The sequence below is a fragment of the Macaca thibetana genome, chromosome 15, assembly GCF_024542745.1.
Source record: "Macaca thibetana thibetana isolate TM-01 chromosome 15, ASM2454274v1, whole genome shotgun sequence".
In the NCBI taxonomy this organism is placed as follows: domain Eukaryota; kingdom Metazoa; phylum Chordata; class Mammalia; order Primates; family Cercopithecidae; genus Macaca; species Macaca thibetana.
The window spans coordinates 95,698,636-95,724,585 of record NC_065592.1 but is presented as its reverse complement, the minus strand read 5'-3'; the positions used below and the strand labels follow the sequence as shown (position 1 = coordinate 95,724,585).

Below are 25,950 nucleotides of genomic sequence, written 5' to 3'. Positions count from 1 at the left end.
TAAAGCTCATGATTAAGACTTTCTCAAATTAAAACAATTTTTTAAAATGAGTTGAATACAGCTCCAATTGATTAGATGGAAAATAAACAGTAGTTTCTATTACTTTCTTCCCTATCACCTACTGACTTTAAAGCTGAGAGATTTAATTTCAGTGCAGCGGAGGTAGCTGGCTGGCAGGGTATAGCATGTATACAGGTCCCATTGTTAGGTTCTTATATGATCTTTACATCACCTTTATTTCTGTGAGTTATGTGCAGATTTGCCCTCTCCAAGAAATTCAGGCATATTGAGAATGTAAATCGTACAGAAATTTGGAAAAATGAAAAACAAAAATCAAACAAAAAGGCCTGGTGTTTTTCTGTGCTTTGAAGAAGGATTTGTTGGAATCTGTGCTGGAGAAGGAGGACAGAGGAAGGAAAGAAGAGGGACTGGAGTTTTGTTATTTATTTACTTATTAACAAGAGAGAGAGTCTCACTATGTTGCCCCAAGCTGGTCTCAAACTCTGGGGCTCAAGTGACCCTCCTGCCTCGGCCTCCCAAAGTGCTGGGATTACAGGCATGAGCCACCGCACCTGGCTGAGACTGGAGTTCTGGGAAGAGCATTGGGACAGGAGTCAGGACACGGCTGTCGTGGACTTGCTGTGCACTCCTGGGGTCATGACAGTTTCCTCCTCTGTAAAATGTGGTTCATCTCTGTGTTGCCTTGTGAACTTCGCATGTTGTTGGTGAGATTGAATGGATGATGTGTATAAAATACAGAATGAAGGGCCAGTTCAGCTTAAAAGATTCCCTAGGGCCTGCTAGTTCCATCTCAAAGGAACCTCATTAAGCTGCTGCTGCTGCTTTTTTTGTTTTGTTTTGTTTTGTTTAAGACAGAGTTTCTCTCTGTTACCCAGGCTGGAGTACAGTGGTGCAATCTTGGCTCACTGCAACCTCAATCTCCTGGGTTCAAGCAATTCTCCTGCCTCAGCCTCCCGAGTAGCTGGGATTATAGGCGCACACCACCACGCCTGGCTAATTTTTTTATTTTTTAGTAGAGGTGGGGCTTTGCTACGTTGGCCAGGCTGGTCTCGGATTCCTGACCTCAAGTGATCCACCAACTTTGGCCTCCCAAAGTGCTAGGATTATAGGTGCGAGTCACTGTGCCCAGCCGGGAACCTCAATTATCTTTGACCAGTTTAAATGTCCAAGTGAGAGAGACCCTCTCACAGTGAATGAAAACCCACAACCCGGGAACGGGGTGTCTACCGGAAAGAGTTGTAGGTCATTAAATTGCCTCTCTGAGACAGATCATGGGTTTCGATCAGATTGTGGTATGTTTGGGGAGCTTGCTTCAACTTTTTGCATCTTCCCTCCTCAGGAAGTGCTAAGCACTGTGATTCTGGACCTCTTGGGAGTGTGAGAGGATTTGCTGTTAGAACAAAGAGGGGTGATGGTGACCCTTAACATCCTCCACCATCTAATGGGGCACAGCATGAGCCAGAACCTAGCTGGCCCCCTTGGGACAGACTGCTGGTTCCTGAATCAGCAACTGTGACCATGGATTTGGGCTTATATCTGGAGGCGACTGCTGGTACCCATAGAGAATTTGGAAGGCAATGGATGAATGAGTCCTGTTTGATCAGGACACTACAGCCTCTGATCAGAACACACCGTTCTTTGCCAGCCCAGATAAAGAAGCTGTTAAATAATTCATAAGGCTTACTGCCAGCATTAACAATGGGAATGCTTCAATATGAAGTTGAAAGAGTGGTGGCTGCTCCTTGCAAGGTGATGGCAGGAAGTTTGATGGCCTTTGTTGCCAGTGAATAATGATCATTCATGCAGGGGGTGTGTACAGTTAGATTGGGTACTTGGACAGATATGCCGAGTGTCAGGGAAAAGCTCAGGAATCCTGAAATAAGAGGGATGGCAGCAGGGCTGGGAGGAACAGGAGGAAGAGGCTGAATCAATTCTTATGAGATGTGGGGACCGGGCAGAGGTGTCTACATGTCAGATGACATGTTCTCTCCTTCCTCTGCCTGGCAGAGGGTAAAAATTCAGATGACACGCTGGCCATCAATGGGCAAGGGCCCAGTTTCTTTATGGGGTGGGCAGCAGGTAAGCATTCTACCAGAGATGAGCTGCTTTGTCAATAATGTTGTGCTGATTCTGAATGTGGGGTGGGCAGAGCACTTTCTTTCTAGGCTGGAATGGATCTTCTTGGCAAGAGCAAAATGGTTGTTATTATTATTACTGATATGGTTTGGCTGTGTCCCCACCCAAATCTCATCTTGAATTGTAGTTCCCATCATCCCCACGTGTTGTGGGAGGGACCTGGTGGGAGGTAATTGAATCGTGGGGGCAGTTACCCCTATGCTACTGTTCTCATGATAGTGAGTGAGTTCTCATGAGATCTGATGGCTTTATGAGGGGCTTTCCACCCCTTTACTCATTCTTCTTTCTGCCGCTATGTGAAGAAGGATGTGTTTGCTTCCCCTTCTGCCATGATTGTAAGTTTCCTGAGGCCTCCCCAGTCCTGTGGAAGTGTGAGTCAATTAAACCTCTTTCCTTTAAAAATTACCCCATCTCGCATATGTCTTTATTAGTAGCATGAGAATAGACGAATACAATCTTAATTATAATTATTATTTTGAGAGACAGGGAGAAACTACTTTATTGTTTTACCAACAAGGAATCCTGAATATTTCAGTGTGTAATGTTAACAACGTCTTGAGCAGATAGAAAAATTCTCAGAGCAAAATGCTTGCTGACTGCCTCTGAGTCCCTCCATTCTGGTATTCTTATTTCCTTTCCTTCCCTTTGCTATCAGAGAATCCCCAGAACACCATGGTGCCATTTTTACATCCTTCTCATGCAATCTAGCAAGATTAGGGTATTTCTGTGGCTTGCCAACCACCAAGGAGACATGACCATGTGTTTGGATTATATAATACTGATAGATTATTATTATTTTGAGGATAATATTTTTAATGAAGTCAATTTTATGGCCATACATGCTGAAGTAGTGTTGTTTCCTATTGAGGGAAAACAAAAAATTATCATCCCTGTTTCTGAAACACAGGTGTGCCAGGATAGTTCATTGAGATATTAATGAATAAACATGTGGTCTTCTTCTATTCCCTATTTTCCTCTGTGATCTGATTAGGAAGGCAGTCAGAATTGCTGGAAGATGGAAGCTCTTCCTTTCTTCTGTGAAAGGTGAAGCTCTAGAAAGAGATGTCTCCAAGTGTTCCTGATGGATGGAAATAAGAGCCTTTGAGATGCAGAGGGGAGTAAGGGGAGGGAGATTCCAGGAACCTGGAAAGCGGTTACCATGGAAACAGTGTGCTAGGGATGTGGTGGTACCACGGAGGAGATGGCACCATGGTAATTCCACTGAGGATGGATCTAGGAATATGGACTCCCAGCCTTGCCACAGAGCATGGGACCCTAGAGGCATCAGAACAACTGGACCTGAGATGCCAGCTGGGAAAATGGGCATCTTAGCTGTAATCATTGAGGACTAGAGGGTAAGACCTCCTTGTTGTTTAGATGCTTCAGAGACCGCAGGACCTTGGCATAACCTTGGCCAAAGTACAGGGCGTGTATATGCATCAGTAATAACTGAGATCAAATTTCCTTCCAGCCCAGTGGTATGGGGGGACCAGAGCCAGATTTATATGGCAAAAATGAGAACTGTTGTATTTCTTGCATACCTGAATTTATCTGTTAAGTAGTCATGGATAGGCTTGTGGTTCACCTAATCTAACTTCCTTATTTCACAAATGAAGACAGAGAAACCCAGGACTGTGTAACTTTTTGAGGTTTTTTTTAACTTATCCAGGTCTCTTATTCAGGCTCTGTAAAATGAAGTGAATTGGCCAATAGTATTCCTAAGAGAATCTTTGAGAAATTGCTGCTGGGCATGGTGGCTTACTCCTGTAATTCCAGCACTTTGGGAGGCTGAGGTGGTTGGATAACTTGAGGTCAGAAGTTTGAGACCAGCTTGTCCAACATGGCGAAACCTGTCTCTACTAAAAATACAAAAATTAGCTGGACATGGTGGCAGGTGCCTGTAATCCCAGTTACTTGGGAGGCTGAGGCAGGAGAATTGCTTGAACTCTGGAGGCAGAGGTTGCAATGAGCTGAGATCGCGCCACTGCACTCCAGCCTGGATGACAGAGATTCCATCTCAAAAAAAAAAAAAAAAAAAAAAAAAAAAAAAAAAAAAAAAAAAAGAGGAAATGGCTGAAGGAATTGAGATTTTTCCCACTTTTACATTCCTTTAAATTCCCTGAACACCACAAGGCCTTTTCATATGCTACTTTCTCTTGGAGCTCCCACCTCACACAAACCTGGTTCATCCTTTAGGACTCAGCCAAATGTCATCTTCCCTAGGAAGCCTTCCCTGATACCCTGTGTTTCCTCAAGACTGACACATCCTGGGTTTATCCCATGTGTTAATTTTCCATTGATTCTGTAGCAAATTGCCATAAACTTAGTGGCTTGAAACTTAGTGGGTCTCAGTGGGCTAAAAAATCGCAGTGTCAGTAGGGCTGTGTTCCTTCTGGAAGCTCTAGGGGAGAACCTCTTTTCTTGTCTTTTCCAGCTTCTAGAGGTGACTTGCATTCCTTGGCTTGTGGCCCCTTCCTCCATCTTCAAAGCCGGCATCTTCAAATATCTCTCTGACTGTGAACTCCTCTGCTCCCTTCTTCCACGTCTAAGGACCCTGTGATTACTTTGGGCCCATGTATGTGATCCATGGTAATCGGGTTAGTAACCTTAATCTCAGCTGCAACCTTCCTTGTCCCTTGGGCATTCATGAGTTCCAGGGATAAGGACATGGCCATCTCTGGGGCCATTGCTCTTCCCCTGACCCTATTGGTGCACTTGTCACACTGTGTGATAAGTGCCCCTCACCCTGGCTGTCCCTACCTCTACACTCCAAGAGCTCAGGGGCTGTGTTTGTTTCCTGCTGCCTCCCCAGAAATGTGTACAGATGTGTCAAACTAGAAGCTCTAAGATGATGGTGTGATCTGTATTGTATAATAAAGAGATTTAAATTAGTTACTAACATTTAAAAATTGGGATACTTTGCTTATATATTTTTAAGTGGGAGAATAAACAAACAAACAAACAAAAAAAAAACCTAATAAAGTTACCCATGATGGGCAAGGGAAAAGCAGATGGAAAGGATGGAAATTAGTCTTTTCTGAATGTACCTTTTTGGTATATTTGACTTTGAAACCATGTACATGTTTTACATCATTATAAAACAAAGTTAAGTTAAAATGAGACAAAATGAAAATGGATCCCTTTTTCAATGAAAATAAAACATTCGCATTTTTAAATGAAAATTATGGAACTGGACACAGGACACAAAGGACCTTGCTCCGCTTGGCCCTGTACCCCCGACACATTAACTGCCTGAGACCTGTGGGCATTGGCATTAGGACCCAGGCTTGTAATAGGAACCCAGTAAATGTATGTGTTGAATAACTTGATGGTGAACTTAAAGTATAGTTGATGGATGGGTTAAATGGGGAGAGGGTTGAGAGCAGACGATGAGCTTGGGGAGAGGGATTAGTATTAGATTGGCAGAGAACATCTGGCCAGGTGGCATCAAGTATAATGTCAGGAGACGTGCTGTTTTAGCTGGCATCTTGAAAGCAGGGCCTGCCTTATGGGCAGGTGATTTATTTGGGAAGTGATTCCAGGAAGTCAGAGTGAAGGAGTGGGGAGACTGAGGCAGGGAAAGAGTAGAACTGAGGCAGGGAAGGAGTAAGGGTGCTGTTATGGACTAAATGTTCGTGTCCCCAGCAAACCGACATGTTGAAGTCATAACTCCTCAATGTGGAGCCTCTAAGGAAGGTTAAATGAGGTCCTGAGGGTGGGGCCCTGCCCGATGGAATTAATGTCCGCATGAGAAGAGACCAGAGAGCTTGTCCTCTTTCTCTTCCCCAGTGCACATGCACTGAGGCAAGGCTATGTGAGGACAGAGTGAGAAGGCAGCTGTCTGCAAGACAACCGAGGGCTCTCGCCAGGTCCCCATCCTGCCGGCTCTTTGACCCTGGACTCCTAGTCTCCAGAACTGTGAGAAAATAAATTTCTGCTGTTTGAGCCACCCAGTCTGTCGTATTTTGTTATGGCAGCCTGAGCCGACAAAGACAGATGCATGGTTGAGGTCACTGCTGTGGGCCATGGCAGTTCAACCCAGCTGACTTCTGAGGAGCCTTCAGAATTGTCAGCTCTGAGGCCAGGAGGCCAGGGCAGCGTTTGCCATCAGTTTCTCTCCCCTGTTGGTCGAGTGTGGGCCCTGAAAGTGTTCATTCTCCTGCACTTGTGAACTGTGCATGTGAACAGGCCTAGGCATCTCTCAGTAGCCTATGTGGTCTTGGGGACGCCCCTGGGGAGAACCGAGGCTGCGAGGTACATGTAAGATATTATCATCTTGAAGTGAGCTGAAACCTCCACGCAATAGTCCACCCAGACATGGCTGAAATTAGGGGTGAGGCTGAGAGCATGTGAGTCATGGTACCAGACGTGTCTGCTTGTGGATACCTGCTCCAGTTGGGGAGTCAGAATTCAGGAGGCCCAGCGGTAGGAAGTTGGAAGTGAACAAACCAGCTCCTTGGTGAGACTTTAGGGCCAGGTCAAGTGGCCACAGCTCTAGGGAGTGTCGGTGGAGTTAACAGCCACACAGGCTCTTAAGTGATGGACAAATGGAATCTGTTGTTCTCCACAAGACTCAATTTCAGTTTTTCCTCTTTCTGCCTCTTGCATGATGTCACACAACCTTTTACTGTTGTTACTTATGAGTAAGATCAACTTCCAGGAGTTTTAATTTTTCTCTGTTTACTCTATTGGGTGGGTCCAGTTAATGAACAATAAAATAACTTGATGACAGGTGGCAGAAAGGTAGCCGAGTATAGCAAAATGTCTAGAAAAATAAACATATATTAAGCAAATGAGTAATTAATTCATAAGTAGAAAATGGTGCTTGGCCAACTGACTACCTTCTTATTTTGGGTATTCAGTTTTGCTTAATTTTTTTCTGCACCAAGTCCCTTTTTTCATTTAGTGTGTGTTTTTTGGCTGATGGAATTTCTGTATTTGATAAAAATGACCATTATACCCGTATCTTGATTTGGGTATTTTCTGATGACTTCCATCTGGCTGGATTTTGAGTTTGTAGATGTAGTCTTCTTGTTTTCTGAATCTCCTTGCTTTTCATTTCTGTGGATGTACACCTCTGCAGGGCATCCTTAGGACCAGTCCCCCTGTCACAGGCTTTGTAGCTGATGACGTGGAAGCAAGCTCATTTAGTGGAGGTTTTCTCTTTGGCTTTATGGTAGGTGTGATTAGACATGCAATACCCAGTACCATTGCAAGGGTCTTGAGCTGAGTGAATTTCTTGTCCCACTGATTTTAATCCTCATCGACCTTATTGATAGCAGATTTCAGATTGTTTTGTCTCATCCCTCTCAGTCATGGTATGTGATCAGACAGATATACCTGTCAATGGACTCTTTGGCCAGATCCTGGGGTTACAGTAACTTTACTTAATGCTTGTAGAAATCTCTATTCTTTGGCTTCAGTGGTTACTGACCATCCCCAAGCTATAGCCTTGTATCCAGCTAATGCATGTTAGAATGAAGGTGAGCGAAGCCCCGGTCCATTTTCATTCTTGGAAAAGCCACTTATCATCTATTAATCAGTAGTACGAGTGGTGTCTTTCTTCTGGGAAGGACCTTAAAAATCCACTTTGATGTTTTCATTTTAATAGACAAGGAGCCAGTGGCCACGGGGCTCAAGCAACTTGACAGAATTCACTTGAGCCAAGCCCTGGTTCGGACTCCAGGTGACCCACCTCCACCTCCACTGGTTTTTTTTTTGAGAGGTAATATGCTCATTTTATTTTTTTCATGGTTGCTTATTTTACTTACTTTTTGAGCTTTATTGAGGTATACTTGAGGAATAAAAATTATATATGTTTGAAGTGTACAGTGTGATGTTTTGATATATGTATACATGGTGAAGTGATTATCACAATAAAGATAACATACTCATCACCTCACGTAGTTACAATTTTTTGTGGTGAGAACACTCAAGATCAGGTCTTAGGAAATTTAAGAATACAGTTAGCCCTCCTATATCCATGGGTTCTGCATCTGTGGAGTCAACCAACCATGGATAAAAAATACTCAGAAAAAAATTGCCTTTGTGGTGAACAGTACAGACTTTTTTTCTTGTCATTATTTCCTAAACAATACCGTATAACAACTATTTACATAGCATTTACATTGTATTAAGCACTATAAGGAATCTAGAGATGCTTTAAAGTCTGTGTGAGGATGTCCACAAATTATATGAAAATACTATGCCAGCCTATGTCAGGTACATGAACATTCATGGATCTTGGTATCCACAGGATCCACCCCCACTGTTGATCTGAAGGACGGGACATCACGGGGTCAATGAGGGTGTGTGTGACATTGAGAAGAACCACTTTCTTTTACCCTTAATTTGCTCTTCATCTTCCTTTCTTTTCTTCATCTTTTTCACCAGTTAAGTCCAAGAATGCTATACAGCCTAAAGCAGCCACTCATGTATAGTATTGATATTTCTGAGTAGTTGAACTTCAGACTAGCACTGGATGGTTCTCTCTGTATGCGAGAACCCATCCTGAGTTTTTATAAAGCATGTATGTGTGTCAACAATCTGAATTAGTTTATATAAGAGGTTGGGCAATATTGTAAGTAGGTGTTTGTCTTTATTGCCCAGATGAAACTAATAAACCTCTTTATGGGATAGTGTCATGCTTTGAGTTTTATAGCACCTTCCTTTTAACAAACTCAGTGTTTCATTCTTTAGGCTTATTGTATCTCTTAGCTTGCACTGTTTTTATTAATTTTTTTTTTGAGACAGGATCTTACTGTGATGCCCAGGCTGGAGTGTGGTGGCATGATCACAGCCCACTGCAGCCTCGACCTTCTGGGTCCAACCAATCCTCCCATCTCAGCCTCTCGAGTAGCTGGGACTACAGGCATATGCCACCATGCCCAGCTAATTTTTGTATTTTTTGTAGAGACAGGGTCTTGCCATTTTGCCCAGGCTGGTCTCAAACTCCTGAGCTCAGGCGATGTGCCCACCTTGGCCTCCCAAAGTGCTGGGATTACAGGTGTGAGCCACTGTGCCCAGCCTGTATTGTTTTAAGTTATGCTTATTCCTTTTAAAATTCAGGATTTGTTAAGCATTTAAAACAAATTCATAAATTAAAACCTCATTGAGATACCATTTACCACGTAGTTTGATGAACATAACACATGGCGCATTACGTTGGCAAAGGGGGTGGGGAAAAAGATGCTCTTATAAATGTCTGGTGGGAGTTAAACTGTGTAACTTCTATTACACTTTTGTAATAGCTACTAAAATATGTTATTTCTATCTACCTTTCTCTGTCTGACTCAACAGTTCCATTTCTAGGGTTTTGTGTTGTGGATATTCTTGAACATTGTGAAATGTATACAGGGAGTCTTCACAGTAGCACTGTTTGTTTCAAACAATTTGAAACAACCTCTCCATAAACAGGATAGGCTAAATCAAGCACGGCACAACAATACAATGGATGCGGCCATTAAAAAGAACAAGGCAGCTCATATGCATCAATATAAAAAGGTCTGTGAACTATACTATCGAATGAAAATAGCAAGGTGCTACCATTTCTATTAAAAAGAGGACAAAATATTAATATATTCATGGTTGCTTGTCTGCGTGGAATATTTCTGGATATAGACATAAGAAGTTATATTGGTTACCTATGGGGAGGTTACTGGGTGGCTTGTGGGTGAAGGCAGGAGGAGGCTTACTTTCCATGGTCAACCTTTTTGTATGTGTTGCATGCAGCATTCAAAAATTCTAATTTAAAGTTTATTTTAGAAAAATGCACCCACGTATGCGAGTGATTTCCAAATTCCTCCTTCAATAATTTTAATGATTATGGAACACACTGAACATCTTTTTTATTATTCTAGCTGTGAACTCTGTCTGCTGTGTACATGCATATACATAATCATATGCAATATTTAAATTTATACTCCTTTATATGTCAGTTGGGTGGTGAGTAAAAGAAAAATATATTTTTATCGGCAAACTTGATGTTGAGGTTTCTGATATAGTCAGAGATAGTTGCTTATCTCAACATTATAATGGTAAGTTTTTAAAAACAACTATTTAAAACACCCTTATGTATATATATATATTAGTTTGTTTTCATGCTGCTGATAAAGACATATCCAAGACCGGGAAGAAAAAGAGGTTTAATTGGGCTTATAGTTCCACATGGCTGGGGAGGCCTCAGAATCATTGCAGGAGGCAAAAGGCACTTCTTACATGGCGGTGGCAAGAGAAAAAAGGAGGAAGAAGCAAAAGTGGCAACCCGTGATAAGCCCATCAGAGCTTGTGAGACTTAATTCACTATCATGAGAATAGCACCTGAAAGAGCAGCCCGCGTGATTCAATTACATCCCCCTGGGTACCTTCCACAACATGTGGGAATTCTGGGAGATACAATTCAAATTGAGATTTGGGAGGGGACACAGCCAAACCATATCAATATACAATTTAAAAACATGTCACGTCACATATTGCTTAGGGATATGTGGCTATGTAGTAAAAGCATAAAGAAGTGCACAGACCTAATACACATTAATTCAGTGGGGTCAAGGTGGGAAGAAATAGTATATGGAATTCAAGAGGGATGGGTACATGATGATTTATTGCATTTTTCTTTATATCTTCTTGCATACTTCAAATATCACATAATTAAAAAGTAAGTGTTACTAACTTGTCAGATACAGGCAGACTTCTTTTAACAAACTCGGTGTTTCATTCTTTAGGCTTCTTATATCTCTTAGCTTGCATTGTTTTTATTAATTTTTTTTTTGAGACAGGATCTTACTGTGATGCCTAAGCTGGAGTGTGGTGGTATGATAAAAAGATGCAGAAATAATATAGGCATCAATGATCTGTATTTTCCTTGTTCTCTGTCATATTACACCAGTACCTAAAACAGAGTCTGACAGAGGGTGGACCCTAAAAATGTTTGCAAAGATGAATAAACAGGCATAAAAGCCCTGCAAGCTACTGAAGTGGTGGCTGGTGGGTTGTGTGATGTTCTAGTGTGCCGTCTTGTGTAATGGGACCCCAGGAGAAGAAGGGGACATACCTGATAATGTCTACAACTTTTCTGATGGGTAAGAAAAAAGAACCTGGGAACTTCTCAATAACCAGAAATAAAGATGAAATATAGAGATGTGATTGGGTCCATAATAAAATTCAGATGCTACCTGTACTCCAGAATACATTGTTTGCAAAAGGCCTTTTCATGGCTCTCAGTGAAACTGGTATTTTGTCTTCATACATCACACTCAATGGCCCCCTTTGTGAATATATTTGGTTAAGATGGCTCATGTGGGTGTAACTCTTGATTCCCCTTAGCAATGCTGTTGCTGCCTTTCATGTATCTGTGCCCAGCCAAGAGCCAGGTTGTATGGGAGTGATTGGAATGACTGGCATTTACTGCTGCCCACTGGCAGTGGTAGAATAAATCACCTTTGTGTCTTAGGATAGCCATCAGCCGTTCGGTTTCTATATTTGTTTAATATTTAGACATAGAATGAAAGGAGTGTGGGAAAATAATTAACATTGTAATCCTACAATAGCTACAAAAGATGTACTAATATGTAGTGACAAGAAATGAATAATATGCTATTGTTGTTAGTTACCCCACCATATTTAGCAAGCTAGAGCAGTGCTGTCGAATAAAATTATAACATGAGCCACATATGTAATTTAATATTTTCTTGTAACTACATTAAGACATTAAAAGAGCCAGACAAGGTGGCTCATGCCTGTAATCCCAGCACTTTGGGAGGCCGAGGCAGGCAGATCACGAGGTCAGGAGATGCAGACGATCCTGGCTAACAAGGTGAAACCCGTCTCTATAAAAATACAAAAAATTAGCTGGGCGCGGTGGCGGGCGCCTCAGTCCCAGCTATTCGGGAGGCTGAGGCAGGAGAATGGCGTGAACCCAGGAGGCGGAGCTTGCAGTGAGCCGAGATCGCGCCACTGCACTCCAGCCTGGGTGACAGAGCGAGACTCCATCTCAAAAAAAAAAAAAAAAAGAAAGAAAGAAAAGAAAGAAAGAAATTCAAACAAACAGGAAGCAGGTGGAAAGTAATTTGAATTAACCCAATCTAAAAATTTTTCATTTTAATCCATAACCAATGTTAAAAAATTATGAATGAGATTTTATATTCTTTTTATCTGGACTAAGTCTTTGAAATCCTGTGCATACTTTATATCTTCAGTAGGATGCTAAATTTTCATTAGAAATATTTGACCTGTATCTAGATTTTACAACATTTACAGTTGAAAAAGTAGATTAACATATCCCGTATCCAAACTATTCCATTGTATGTGATAGTGGCTACCCTATTGGACAGGGAAGAGTTAGAACTTATTCATAAATTTCCAAGTTAGATTTTTTAAATGATTCTGAGCATGTTTGTCAGTATGCTTTTGAGGAGGTATAATAAAGAGTAGACATAATCTTGCGCTTGAGAACCTTATAAACTAATATAACAAATGTATATCTTGCACCGTATGAAGTTAGTTTTTTGAATGAGTGTTTCAGCCCTTTTGATGGACTTAATTTTGAGAACTCAAATTAAGATCTGAGATTTAAGGTGATAAAATTTTAGGCCAGGTGCAGTGGTTCACGCCTGTAATCCCAGCACTTTGGGAGTGTGAGGCAGGCAGATCACTTGAGGCCAGGAGTTTGAGACCAGCCTGATCAACATGGGGGAACCCCGTGTCTACTAAACAATACAAACATTTACCAGGTGTGGTGATGCATGCCAGTAATCCCAGCTACTCAAGAGGCTGAGGCACGAGAATCGCTGGAACCTGAGAGGCAGAGGCTGCAGTGAGCCGAGACTGCACCATTGCACTCCAGCCTGGGCGACAGGGCGAGACTGTCTCAAAAAAAAAAAGGCAATAAAAATTTGGATAATTCTTTCACAAGTATTCTTAAACTCTGGTTAAAAGATCTAAGAAGTTGGCCGGGCGCGGTGGCTCACGCCTGTAATCCCAGCACTTTTGGAGGCCAAGGCGGGCGGATCACGAGGTCAGGAGATTGAGACCATCTTGGCTAACACGGTGAAACCCCGTCTCTACTAAAAGTACAAAAAAAATTAGCCTTTTGCGGTGACGGGCGCCTGTGGTCCCAGCTACTCGGGAGGCTGAGGCAGAATGGCGTGAACTTGAGAGGCGGAGGCTGCAGTGAGCCGAGACTGCACCATTGCACTCCAGCCTGAGCGACAGAGCGAGACTCTGTCTGAGGAAAAAAATCTCAAGCATCAGTTCATACGGGGATGAGTAATTTAATTACTTAACATAAACCAGGAGGATTTGAAATGAGGCCAACTAATTTTTTTCTTTTTTACGTCAGATGATGCTGTGCTGACGTTGTAACAAGGTTTGAGGGAGGCACACCTCACACATGGGCTTGAGCACCCAATCACCATGCTCGTGAACTACAAAGGGATCGGGCCAACTCATTCTGAGTATAGATTTGGTTCCAGATTTTTGACAGCTCGTATATCACTCAGGGGGATATCAATAGTGTGTACATATGGAGCGTCTATCGCATCAAAGATTGAGTTAGCTAGAAGAGAACTGCTGGGGGAAGGCCACAGTTATTTGCTCCCCCATCAGCGTGGCTGCTGGAAAGTTCTAAGAGCCCAGAAGAGGGGGCAAGAATTGATAGCCTGCCAGTCTCCCTCTGTTGATATCTTGTTAAGAGGAATCAAGTCCTGGCACTTGGGGTTTTTATAGGAAATGGAATTAGTCCTTCCTTTTAAACTCACAAACAACCAAGAATCTACTGGGGATCCTTGACAGTTATGAATAATTTACAGAAGTCTATTATGAACTATTAAATTATTAAATAGTTATTAGTTATAATAGTTATCAATTGTTAAATGGTTAGATTAATAGTTGTTAATAATTCATAAGCAGTTTTACTTATTAAAGAGAGAGGCAGAGAAGCGACCAAGATCTGATTTGAGTGCTCTTGGCTGGGACTGGTCCTCTGGCCAGCTCATTTTGAGGGGACGAGGGGATAATACTCTTCTCGCCTCTCCCCTGACAGCTCCCACTTCACTTTCTTGCCTGCTCATACCTTCAACCTGATGTCACAGCACGTGCTGTAAGAAACTCGCCACGGGTATTCCGTGAAAAATTCATACCAGCATCCCTGTCAGGCTATTTGGCCCCGGGCTAAACTGCAGCGTGGCAGTGTCACTCTGCACGGTGTTTTGCAATCACCTGGGTAGGTATCACTGCTCCCCTTTAAAATAAAGACAGTATGGGAGGGACTAGTCAGTACTTCCGTGTGTGTGTGTGTGTGTGTGTGTGTGTGTGTGTGTGTGTGTGATATGTATTTGTGTGTTTGTGTGGAGTGGGGCAGTTTAACATTTCTATCTATTGCTTTTTTTTTTTTTTTTAATTTACCTGCTCCCAGCACTGATATCGATTGCTCTGAAAAGAAGTTAAAAACTACCTTTTCTAATAAGTACATGTATATTATGGAAAATACAATCTAACCTCATTTAATGCTGCACCTCAGCATAATCACTGAAGTAGCATATTTCCCTCCAGTGTTTAAAAACTCTTTGTGAAAAACTCTTTATGAAAAAGTTCCACTGATGTGGCTGAAAAAAAGGTGTATTTTGTTTTTGTCATAAAAATAAATTGCTGGTGATTTAGGGAACTCGTGTTCGTTGCTCTCGGGTTAAAGGTGATTTTGCCGTGGATTGCTGATGCCTCAGGGCACCTATACATACTTCACATTTGGGGACTTATTAAACGGACATCCATTAAAGCCTCATTTCCAGATTTTATCCATTCAGAAAGATCACCCTTCCTCCAATTTGGAAGAGTGTGTTTCTCACACTGCTCCGACTTTGAGTTACTCCATCAGTGCAGGCACTCAGGTATCCCTGCAGCTGCTCTGGCACTTGGCTGGCAGCATGGTATTTTTCTAGAGAGTTTAACAGTTTTGTTTCCCCTGCCCAGCCTCTGTGGTTGCCCATCAGTACCTGGTGTGAGTGGCAAGGAGACTCCAGCCCTGCCATCTTCCTGGAGTCAGAGTCTTCCCTTTCCAGGGAGCTGAGGGTCTTTGTTCCAGGCTGCCACGTGGGGACTCTGCTATTCCAAAGAGGAGGAGGAAGAAGGCTGATAATAGGCATTTCACCTTTCACTGCCTTTTGGGCAACAGTCTTGGAATGAAAACACTAAAAACAGATGTAAAAACTGAGGGTGACAGTTGGGATCTCATTAGCTTAGTGGCTGTCACAATACATCCAGGAAAGAGGCTTGTGTGCACGCGGCTGTGTCTGAGAAGCTGGAACTGCATATGTGTGTGTGTGTGTGTGTCTGTGAGTGTGTGTGTGTGTCTATGTCTGTGTGTGTGTGTGTCTGTGTGTGTGTGTGTCTGTGTGTGTGTGTGTCTATGTGTGTGCGTGTGTGTGTGTGTCTGTGTGTGTCTGTGTGTGTGTGTGTCTGTGTGTGTGTGTCTATGTGTGTGTGTGTCTGTGTGTGTGTGTCTATGTGTGTGCGTGTGTGTGTGTCTATGTGTGTGTGTCTATGTGTGTGTGTGTGTCTATGTGTGTGTGTCTGTGTGTGTGTGTCTATGTGTGTGTCTATGTGTGTGCGTGTGTGTGTGTCTATGTGTGTCTGTGTGTGTGTCTATGTGTGTATGTGTGTGTATGTGTGTGTGTGTGTCTATGTGTGTATGTGTGTGTGTGTCTATGTGTGTGTGTCTATGTGTGTGTGTATGTATGTGTGTGTATGTGTGTGTGTATGTATGTGTGTGTGTGTGTGTCTATGTGTGTGTGTGTGTGTCTATGTGTGTATGTGTGTGTGTGTCTATGTGTGTGTGTGTGTGTGTGTCTATGTGTGTGTGTGTGTGTGTGTGTGTGTGTCTCTGTGTATGTGTGTGTGTATGTGTGTGTCTATGTGTGTGTGCACACGCACGGGTACACACATACGCATCCCTGTCCTCCTGGAGGTGGGGCAGGCATTTCAGGCTTTGCCATATAATTTTCTTGCTTAAGCTTTAAAAAACTGTCAGTTGGGTGGCAGCAGGCTTGGTTATTTTTCTTTATGGGTGCTTCTGTAAATATCTTTAAATTTCAGCTTAGGCTTTCTAGAGGGGCATTCAATGTGAAGAATAAACAGATTATGGCTTTGCCTTAAAAAAAAAAAGTTATTGAGGCATGAAATGCACCCAGTAAAGTGCCTCAAGTGCACTCTCTTAATTGAACAGCCAGATCAAGATGATAGTATTTCCATACACTACGGGGTACAGTGCCTCAATTTGATCATTTTGAAAATACATGAGTTTCCAGTCTTCACATACTGCCCTTCCTTACCCTCAGTCCAACTTTCAACTCCTGAATCTTCATAGGTGCTTCTGGGATCAAGATAACCAACCTTGTCCCTCACTTGGTTATAATGTCCAATCAACAAATGTGAGTCTAGAGCTGAGATGCCTCTGCATCTGTTTTCGCCTCTGGCAAAGCTGAGCTTGGCAAACTGTGCAATGCCGCAGACATCAGAAGGGCCTGCGCAGGGGTGCCTCTGTGGCCTGAAGGTTCTCAGAGTGGGAGCCAGAGACCTGGGTTCTGGACCCAGCTCTGTCACTAGCCTGCAGAAACTTCACTGTGATTTCTGAAGTCCTGTCCTCTAATTTGATGGCATTATGATTCTGGTGAAAATATGGCTCTTCGTGTAAATACAATAAACCCATGACCTCAGGGTTCAACCAGGAAGCTTATGGGATCCCAGGACCAGACCAGATGTCCTTCCTCTAAAATATATTTTACAGCTGTTCACTGGCCTCATTCTGTCTTCCTGGCGGCAGTGGCCAGGCCTCTCAGCAGACCAGATGGAAGCTTGTAGAGCTGTTCATGAGTTCTGTGTTAGGTTTTCAAAATTGTAAAATGTGGATAATAACATTATTTTCTCCATGGGGCTGTTGGTGTGACATACTGGAGTATGGACTGGTGGGGGCAATCATTTTAATTTGGTGGTCCTCTCTTGCCTTCCTTTGTTGTTAAATATTTTGAATATCATCCCTAGCCCCTGAGAGCTTCCAGTGAAACCCCTAGGACATCCCCTCCATGAATGCTGTTTTCCTTCCTGATCTCCATGCCCTCTGCAATGGCTCGGCAAGCTGTCCACTTTCAAACACAGCAAGTTTCATAAAGATAAGACCCCCAACGACCATTTAGCTACATCACAGTGAGCTGAGCAAGGCCACAGGCTGAAGGAGGCCTGGGAATTCGAAATGAGGTGGTTGTCTGCATGTGCTCTGCCTTGACTTCTTCCAGTCGTACCAACAAAGCTGAAAAGAATTCGAAGAGGTAACTGTTGTTCACTGCTCTCCCCACGGCTGCCAAGGTAATTTGGAATTCGTGGAGTCTAGAGGCTTTGGAGGTTTGGATAGCTTAAGTCATCTTAACAAAAGCAGAGTGGAAATTTGAAAATCAGATCTGCTTTCAAGCATTTTTTTTCCCCCTCTCTGTGGTCTTACGGAGGGGAATGGAGAGTGGCTCGCAGGCCTTGATTTTCCTGAGTAATTGTTTCTCTTCTGAGATACAGTGGAGCTTTGGAAACTGAGCTGGTGCTGACTTGCTACCTGTATTGGCCACCCCTGGAAGAACTGCAGATGCACCTCCATTTTCCCTCCCCACCTTGCCAAGGCTACCACTTGCCTGGTGCCACCTGAGGACTTACAGCTGCTCTGCTGGGTTAGGCTCTGCTGCCAAGGAACTATATTCAACCTCAGCAGCAGGGTAGTCCTCACGGAATCATGGCTGTCTGATGCCATCATACGGTTGGGATGGGCCATATGTGCTGTTGCTCTTCACCTCTGTGCAGATAGGGCCAGGAGTGAGACAGTAGGGAGTGGTGGGGACTGTGGCAGAGGTGGGTATGCCCCTCATCAAATATTATAATATTTTGTAGTAGGTAATATACTGTTTCTTAGAGAAGTGTATTTAAGAATGCCTATAGGAAGATTAGAAAGGCATGAAGGATGCAGCGGGAGAAATAACGTTGAAATTGGACTTTCACACACTGAAGGACAAACTTTAGGTACTCAAACTAACAAAGAAAAGAAGAGAAGCAAACCATATCTACATCTGGCATGGTATTTAGTTTGGGGCATGGAGCACTTGCGACTTCCAGGAGAGTCTTAAGAGAAAAAGACACATTTATGGAGCACCTATTATGTGCCAGATAATGCATTGGCATTTTAGTAAGTATTATCTCATTTAATTCTCACAGCAATCCTGTGATGTGGGTCTCTTACTCTTATTTTTTTAAATTAAGAAACTTGGGCACAATGAGGACAAATATTTCATCTGGGGTGACTCAGCCAAAACATGGTGGTGTTAGGATTTGACATCCTGACTTCTGTCTTTTAGTTCAGGAGCTCCTGCCCTGTGCTGGAAAATTGATTGCTGGATTTTCTGGCCCCTGTGCCCTCCCTGGTCTCCTCCATTGCTGATGGTAACAAGTGCCCTCCCTGGTCCTGTCTGCCTGCTCTGGGCTGACCCTTGACCTCCTGTGTTCCAGGCTGTCATCGGTGGCCAGGGTTGCTGCCAATTCTAACTGCAGGTCCCCTCACTGCCCCCATGACAGAGCTCACCTGAGCCATCACAGTGCCTTGGGCCTGTGACTGGCCCGCATCTAGCCTGGCTCCTCTGAAAGGTCTGATTGCCTATTGTGTTGCCTCGAGGTTTAGATTTATCTCTGGTTGGTACTGGCTAGGGCCTCTGCCCGCAACAGGGCCACACTGGATAGGAGGGTGGTTTCTCTGCTGTCATTGCAGGAGCTCCTCAAAGATGGTGACTTGGAAATCCTGATCTGGCCAAGCGCGGTGGCTCACGCCTGTAATCCCAGCACTTTGAGGCTGAGGCGGGCGGATCACAAGGTCAGGAGTTTGAGACCAGCCTAGCCAACATGGTGAAACCCCGTCTCTACTAAAAATACAAAAAATTAGCTGGTCATGGTGGCGGGTGCCTGTAATCCCAGCTACTCTGGAGGCTGAGGGAGGAGAATCGCTTGAACCCGGGAGGCAGAGGTTGCAGTGAGCCAAGATCACACCACTGCAGTCCAGCCTGGTGACAAGGCAAGACTCTGTCTCAAACAAAACAAAACAAAACAAAACAAAACAAAAACCCTGATCTGCTGTCTGTGAGGAGGAGGGCTTTGAGGTTGATGAGTGGTGTGGGAGGAAGGTGTAATTCATTGTTGAGAGTTGCATTGTCTTCTCATTTCATATATACTCGATTATAAATAAATTAGAACATTTCGAATCTGTAAATTTAGCACCCCATACTCAAGTGCCCCAGAAACACTTTCATATGTGCAGAGTAAAGGAAGAACAATTGGTGTAAAGTACAAGAAAAAGACTTTCCTACTTGGCAAATCTTTTCTTTTCTACTTGGCAAATCTCATCTTTTCTTTGGTGTGGACGTCGCAGCAGACAGCCGTTTTCATTTTCAAGTGTCAGTTACAGTTTCGTTTGGAGATCTGTTAGTCAGGGTTACCCAGAGGCCGCTGTGTGGCATGGAGGCCGCTGTGTGGTATGAAGGCCGCTGTGTGGCATGAAGGCCGCTGGGCTCTGGCAGAAGGGCTGCTGGAATCGGATCTCGCACACTCTGTCTCCTGGCAAGCTCGAGGCCGGGGGCTGCCTGGCTGTTCTTTCTTGCTGGTGTGCTCCATACACACGATACAGATATGGCTCAGGTTGGCCCTAGTGACCATGTTCTAGTGGAAGGGACCTGTGTTTTTGTCTTCCCTCTGCCACTGAATAGTTGTGTACTCTTGGGACAAGTGACTTACCTCTCTGAGCTGCAGTTCTCATATTTGTGGAATAAGGAACATAATGTCATTCTGAAGATTAAATGAGATAATATCTGAAGAGAGCTCCTTGTGAACTCTGAAATGCTATGAAGTGCTGGCTACTGCACATAGCAATCCCTCACCACAGACTCTTGGGCTTTGGTTTGGGTGTTTATTCCAAATTGTGAAGTAGGTAGAGTGAGTTCTGTTCTCACTCCTTTTCTTGTGTCAAGTAGCCTTTTCACTTACAAGCTTGCTTGTCTCAGAAAAGCAATTCCTCAAAGTGCAAACATTTCCTAATCCTCAAACACTCCTTAAATCTTTCATCAAACTCAATTGTCCTTTCTCTTCGTGTCTGTTTTCCTAAATCCACACCTGTGCTTAGCTATGTATGATTAGACAAGATCATAATACACTTATTTGCAAGGATAAATAAGGAGGCATCCTTCCTAAGTATATTTGCTTTAACTCCTAAGAATAGGAGAAAGCCAGTTTTGCTAGATGAATGAATTTAAAATGTGAGCTGTCAAGCCGCTGAGACTAGAGTGTGGTGGGAAAAAGAGAGGCCCCTTCTGCTGCCCTTTGGAGCATATCTTCTGGATGGTATGCCTCTGGTGTGGCTGCTATCAGCCAGCAGTATCTTCTTTATTTATTTATTTATTTATTTATTTATTTTTGAGATAAGATCTAGCTCTGTCACCCAGGCTGGAGTGCAGTGGTGTGATCTCGGCTCACTGCAACCTCCGCCTCCTGGGTTCAAGCACCTGCCACCACACCCAGCTAATTTGTGTATTTTTAGTAGAGATGGGGTTTCGCCATGTTGGCTAGGCTGGTCTTGAACTCCTGGCTTCAAGTGATCCAACCTCCTTGGCCTCCCAAAGTGTTGGGATTACAGGCGTGAGCCACTGTGCTCGGCCTTATTAATTTGTATCTAATAAATTTTATATAGGATTTGAGTTGGCTAATAGGTAGTGCTGAATAAAGTCTTAAGAAATAATGCAAAGTAAGAATAAGGGTAAATAAAAGTAAATGAAATGTTGAGACTGTGGGAAAGAGCTGACTGCAGGTGTTCGGGCTGTATGACTTGGCATAGTTGTCGCAGGATCATGCATTTGGCTTTGAACTTCCTGGAAGCAACTTGGAAAGGGAAATGTAATTTATCCATGAGAGAGAAAATCCATCAGTTCCCGTGGAAGACAAGGATTTCTCAGTCTTAACTCCAACTTGGGACTGCACAAGAAAATAGGTGATGAAATCAACAGCAGCCTCAACAGCAGCTTACAGCAAAAGCAGAAGCAAATTTTTAGCCTGTTGTTGCTTTTCAAGTTCTTGCTTAGAGCTGAGGGCATAGGACCTCTAGAACTTGGTGTTAGTGGTAGCCTGGTAGGTAATCACTTTGGGTCAATGTGATTCAAGTACACGGCATTCTGTGGCCGTTTTGGTTCTGTTTTGGGACAGGGAGAACTAACTTCACTTCTGCAGAGCCAAAGGAAACATGATTTTTGAAGGAAACTCCGAAGATAGCACACATGCTTTCTATTTTGCCTGGAAAGATTTGAAGAGGAGGAGACTTAGCTTATTCCTGGCAGGAATTTTCCAAGGCAATCTGGGCAGCCCCGACTGTCTGAGATAATCACCAGCCATTACTAGGGATGTGGGAACCAAGCCAGACCTAAGCTTGGTTTTATGTGTAAAAATGGCCACTTTGGGAAAGGGCGGGGTCACGGAGGTCGTTGGCTGGTCAGGAGGCGCTTGGCTGGGCCTGGCTCTGAGCCCAGGTCTAGCCCCCATCTCCCATGTGAACAGGTCTAATGGCCCTGCTTCTGGGTCTCCCTGTCTTGCACTGGAGTCATGCTTGTAATCAGAGGCCCACTGTGGCTGCAGCTGCCTGTTCACAATGTTGAAGGAACATCATCAGCACTAAGTGTGAAGTAGATTTTTTTTTCTGTGCATTAATTGTAGCATTTGAGCATGTTAAAAAGTAAGCAAAAATAGAAGAAATATAATTGTAGTGACTGAATGACCCTTGTTTATTCTGGAAACAATAAATGCAAATATTGAAAAAAAAATTAAAAAGAGCACAGTGGTCTTCTTCCATGGTTTTGAAAAATATCTAGGGTTTCCTGCTTGCCAAAGAAACATACTCTCACCACAATGAGATGCCATCTCATACCAGTTGGAATGGCAATCATTGAAAAGTCAGAAAACAACAGATGCTGGAGAGTATGTGGAGAAATAGAAACGCTTTTACACTGTTGATGAGAGTGTAAACTAGTCCAACCATTGTTGGGGACAGTGTGGTGATTCCTCGAGGATCTGGAACTGGAGATACCATTTGACCCAGCGATCCCATTACTGGGAATATACTCAAAGCATTATAAATCATGCTGCTATAAAGACATGTGCACGTATGTTTATTGCAACACTATTCACAATAGCAAAGACTTGGAACCAACCCAAATGTTCATCAATGATAGACTGGATTAAGAAAATGTGGCACATACACAACATGGGATACTATGCAGCCATAAAAAAGGATGAGTTCATGTCCTTTGTAGGGACATGGATGAAGCTGGAAACCATCATTCTGAGCAAACTATCACAAAGACAGAAAATCAAACACTGTATGTTCTCACTCATGGGTGGGAATTGAACAATGAGAACACTTGGACGCAGGGTGGGGAACATGACATACTGGGGCCTGTCATGAGGTGGGAGCCTGGGGGAGGGATAGCATTAGGAGAAATACCTAATGTAAATGATGAGTTAATGGGTGCAGCACACCAACATGGCACATGTATACATATGTAACAAACCTTCACATTGTGCACATGTACCATAGAACTTAAAGTATGTATATAAAAAAAGAATCATACTCTCACCAGACACAATACAAAAAAGTGAAAGATAATAAGAATCATTCATGATTCCATCATACAGTGATATTCACTGCTAATATTTCCTTCCACTATTTCTATATTTATATCTATGCATACATGTCTAAGGCCATATATATTTTTATATTGATATCCATAGCTCCATAGATCAATGAGAAGTTTAGTATGAACATCAAGACATGTCCCAGAAGTCTTTTTATGACTGCTGAAGATGTTCAGTTTAGAAGGAATATTAAAGCATTTGGAAAAAGTGGCAATGTGAAGGGAACAGAATGAGATGGGAAGGAGAAGGGGAGATGAAAGGGAGGTAACTCACACGGGATGTATGTGGACTCTGTGTGAGGGACTGTGCTGCAGTTTCACCCTGCACACTGTGATTTCTGTTACCCCGAGAGGTGGTCTGGGGTAGGGGATGGGGGAATGTCTCCAGGAGTCAGCACTCAGGCTCAGGAGCCAGACAGATCCCATTTTACACGTTGGCTTTCCCCCCTATTAGTTTAGAACCTTATTTTTCTCCTGTGTAAGATCCATATGTAATCCCAGCACTTTGGGAGGCTGAGGTGGGTGGATCACTTGAGGTCAGGAGTTCCAGACCAGCCTGGCCAACATGGTGAAACCCCATCTGTACTAAAAATACAAAAATTAGCAGCGTGTGGTGGTGTGCACCTGTAGTCCCAGTTACTTGGGAGGCTGAGGCAGGGGAATCGCTTGAACCCAGGAGGTGGAGGCTGCAGTGAGCCAAGAGAGCACCATTGCACTCCAGCTTGGGCAACGGAGCAAGACTCCATCTCAAAAAAAAAAAAAAAAAAAAAAAAAAGATCCGTATAAAACACCCTTCATGTGGTTTTTGTAAGGACTTAAAGATTGAATGTACACAAAGCTTTTATGTCTGGCACTAGTAGACTGTCACCAGTGGTAGCTGTTATTGTCACTGTTATTCCAAATCTGAGCAAAGTGAGTCTCAGAGAGGGTGATGCATCTAAGATCTCCCGGCTAGTAAGTGGTAACAGGATTTGAATTCTATCAATTTGAAAGATGTGTTGGGCTTTGGTGCTCACATTCTTTATGCTGTACTAGGTCCATGCCAAAGGAAACAGATTATATTTATTCAATAGTCCAACATTTTTCATTTTCTACATCAAGTGTCTGTAAAGAAATAGATGCTGCTGGTTTGGAGTTCAAACTGGCCTTTTTTTTTTTGGCAGTTTCAAGGAAAGCAAAGGATTCTGTTCTCTGTTTGTATGTAAAGCCAGGAAGAAAATATACCTCCCTTTCTGTCGCGTCATCTAGAGCTAGTGGCATCTGCAGATAACAACCAAGGGAGGGTTAATGTGTGTGTTTGTTTTTGCCCAGGAAAACGGCGATGAATTTCATGCTTGGGAGTGCTGCCTACTATTTAGCAATGAGGCTTTTTCCCACTAGATTAGAAAACAGATGTTTTCTGGTCCATTGAGGAGTTTTAAATGCTGGAAATACTTAAAAATAATTTTCCAGGGCTGTTGCCCTCGATTCTTGGATTATGATCATTCTGGCTGGGGTCCAGTGCCCTCGAGCTTTTAATCGGTAGAGACTCTTTTGTGTATTTATCTACTTGGCTCAATGTGACCTTTTAAATCCTTAATTCATGGAGGCATCGTTTAGATCCAGGAGCTGAGACTATTTCTTTTTTCTCCTTTTAAGTCTAAATAACTAATGTGTGAGGATCCTCAACTGGTGAATTGCCTTGGGATCAACCTTGGGATCCGTTCAGTCGGAATCTGACTTCTCAGGCATTCCCACATTCTTTTCACAGGTGATATTTTGAAATAACAAAAGCAAAATTCACATTATCTAGACCTCACTGGGTACTTATTCTCTTGGTCAGCAGGGGATAGGTCATGCAGCCGTGACCAGACCCCTTAGCTCAGTAACTGCATCAAACATTGATTTTCTTGCTTGGGCTGTAATGTCCCATGAGGGTCTGTTGGGGCATTCTTCTGATCGTGGTCACACAGTGACCCTGGATGATGGAGGTTTTATCTTGCGTGCTACCGTGACCACCACAGTAGAGGGAAGGGTGTGTGGCGAGTCTCTCACTGGCTCTTTAACCTACACTGGCTGAAACAAGGCTCATGGCCAAGACCTACTACAAATGGAGCTGCAAAGTACAATTCTCTCCTGTGCCTGAAGGTGAGGAGAATCAGAATGCAGCCCTAATGGCCCACACCTCCTGGCGTCAGACTCTGTGTTAGGTGCCTCACATGTACCTGTAATCTTTACCTCAGTTATATGCAAGGCACAGGCCGCTGTTCCTATCTGATAGATGAGAAAATGGATTCAGAGAGGTCAGGAGCATTGCCCATGGAAACACAAGGCTCAGATTGGAATCCAGTCTGTCTGCTAACAAAATGAGTGTGCTTCCCTCTCTGCTATACTGCCTTTGATAGCATAGGCTTTCCCTTTCTTCCCCAACGGAACAAATGAAGAATTGGACAGTAATGTTGCCCCTCGTCCTGTGATCATTTTTTATGCGGTGTTGTGTATTGCCCTGGAGGCTGGAGGTGATAATTGCTGATGGCCCCGTGGGAGTGGTCCAGCTGGGAGCTGAACTATTGAATCATGTCTTTAGGGATATGATATGGACAGTCCAGAGGCCAGAAGTGACAGAAGAAGAATTAGGGATCCACTGGACCAGTCAGAAACTGGACCATTACTCTCTTTGGACATTGGATTATGGGGACTACCACATGACTGTTATACTGATCACTGAGGTATTGATTACATTCATATTTATAAGGGGAGCTTTATGTCCTATTAATCTAAATGACAGTTTGGTCCAATAAGTGCCTTGAACATGACTTGGATTTCAGAATTAGAGTATAGGTGAAGTGCTCTTCTGACCTTAGAAATGACCCAGGCATAGGACCACTGGCTACAAAGAAATTGGGTCTGGTTTCCTCTGCTGGTAGAAACCAGAAAATCCTCTTGGGCAGCAGTCTGCACCAACAAACTTGCTGATGCCCAAGACTATTTCTTCTGGTTTCTGTGATGGCTATTGTCAGGGAGGTAGTGCCACCAAGCTGGAAGTATGTGTTTTGAGACCTTGAGATGG

The 25,950-nt window shown here is 43.3% G+C and overlaps 2 protein-coding genes and 1 non-coding gene across 4 annotated transcripts in view; 1 reads left to right on the top strand and 2 right to left on the bottom strand.

The window, feature by feature from the left end:
- IDNK (IDNK gluconokinase) overlaps positions 1–25,950 on the bottom strand; it is an 865,727-nt gene that overhangs the window by 190,939 nt on the left and 648,838 nt on the right. The gene's annotated exons all lie outside the window — the stretch shown is intronic.
- FRMD3 (FERM domain containing 3) overlaps positions 1–25,950 on the top strand; it is a 293,473-nt gene that overhangs the window by 79,434 nt on the left and 188,089 nt on the right. The window lies entirely within an intron of this gene.
- Positions 13,490–13,592, bottom strand: LOC126938186 (small nucleolar RNA U13). Its single transcript, XR_007720010.1, has one exon. It is a non-coding gene; the product is annotated as a small nucleolar RNA U13 (small nucleolar RNA).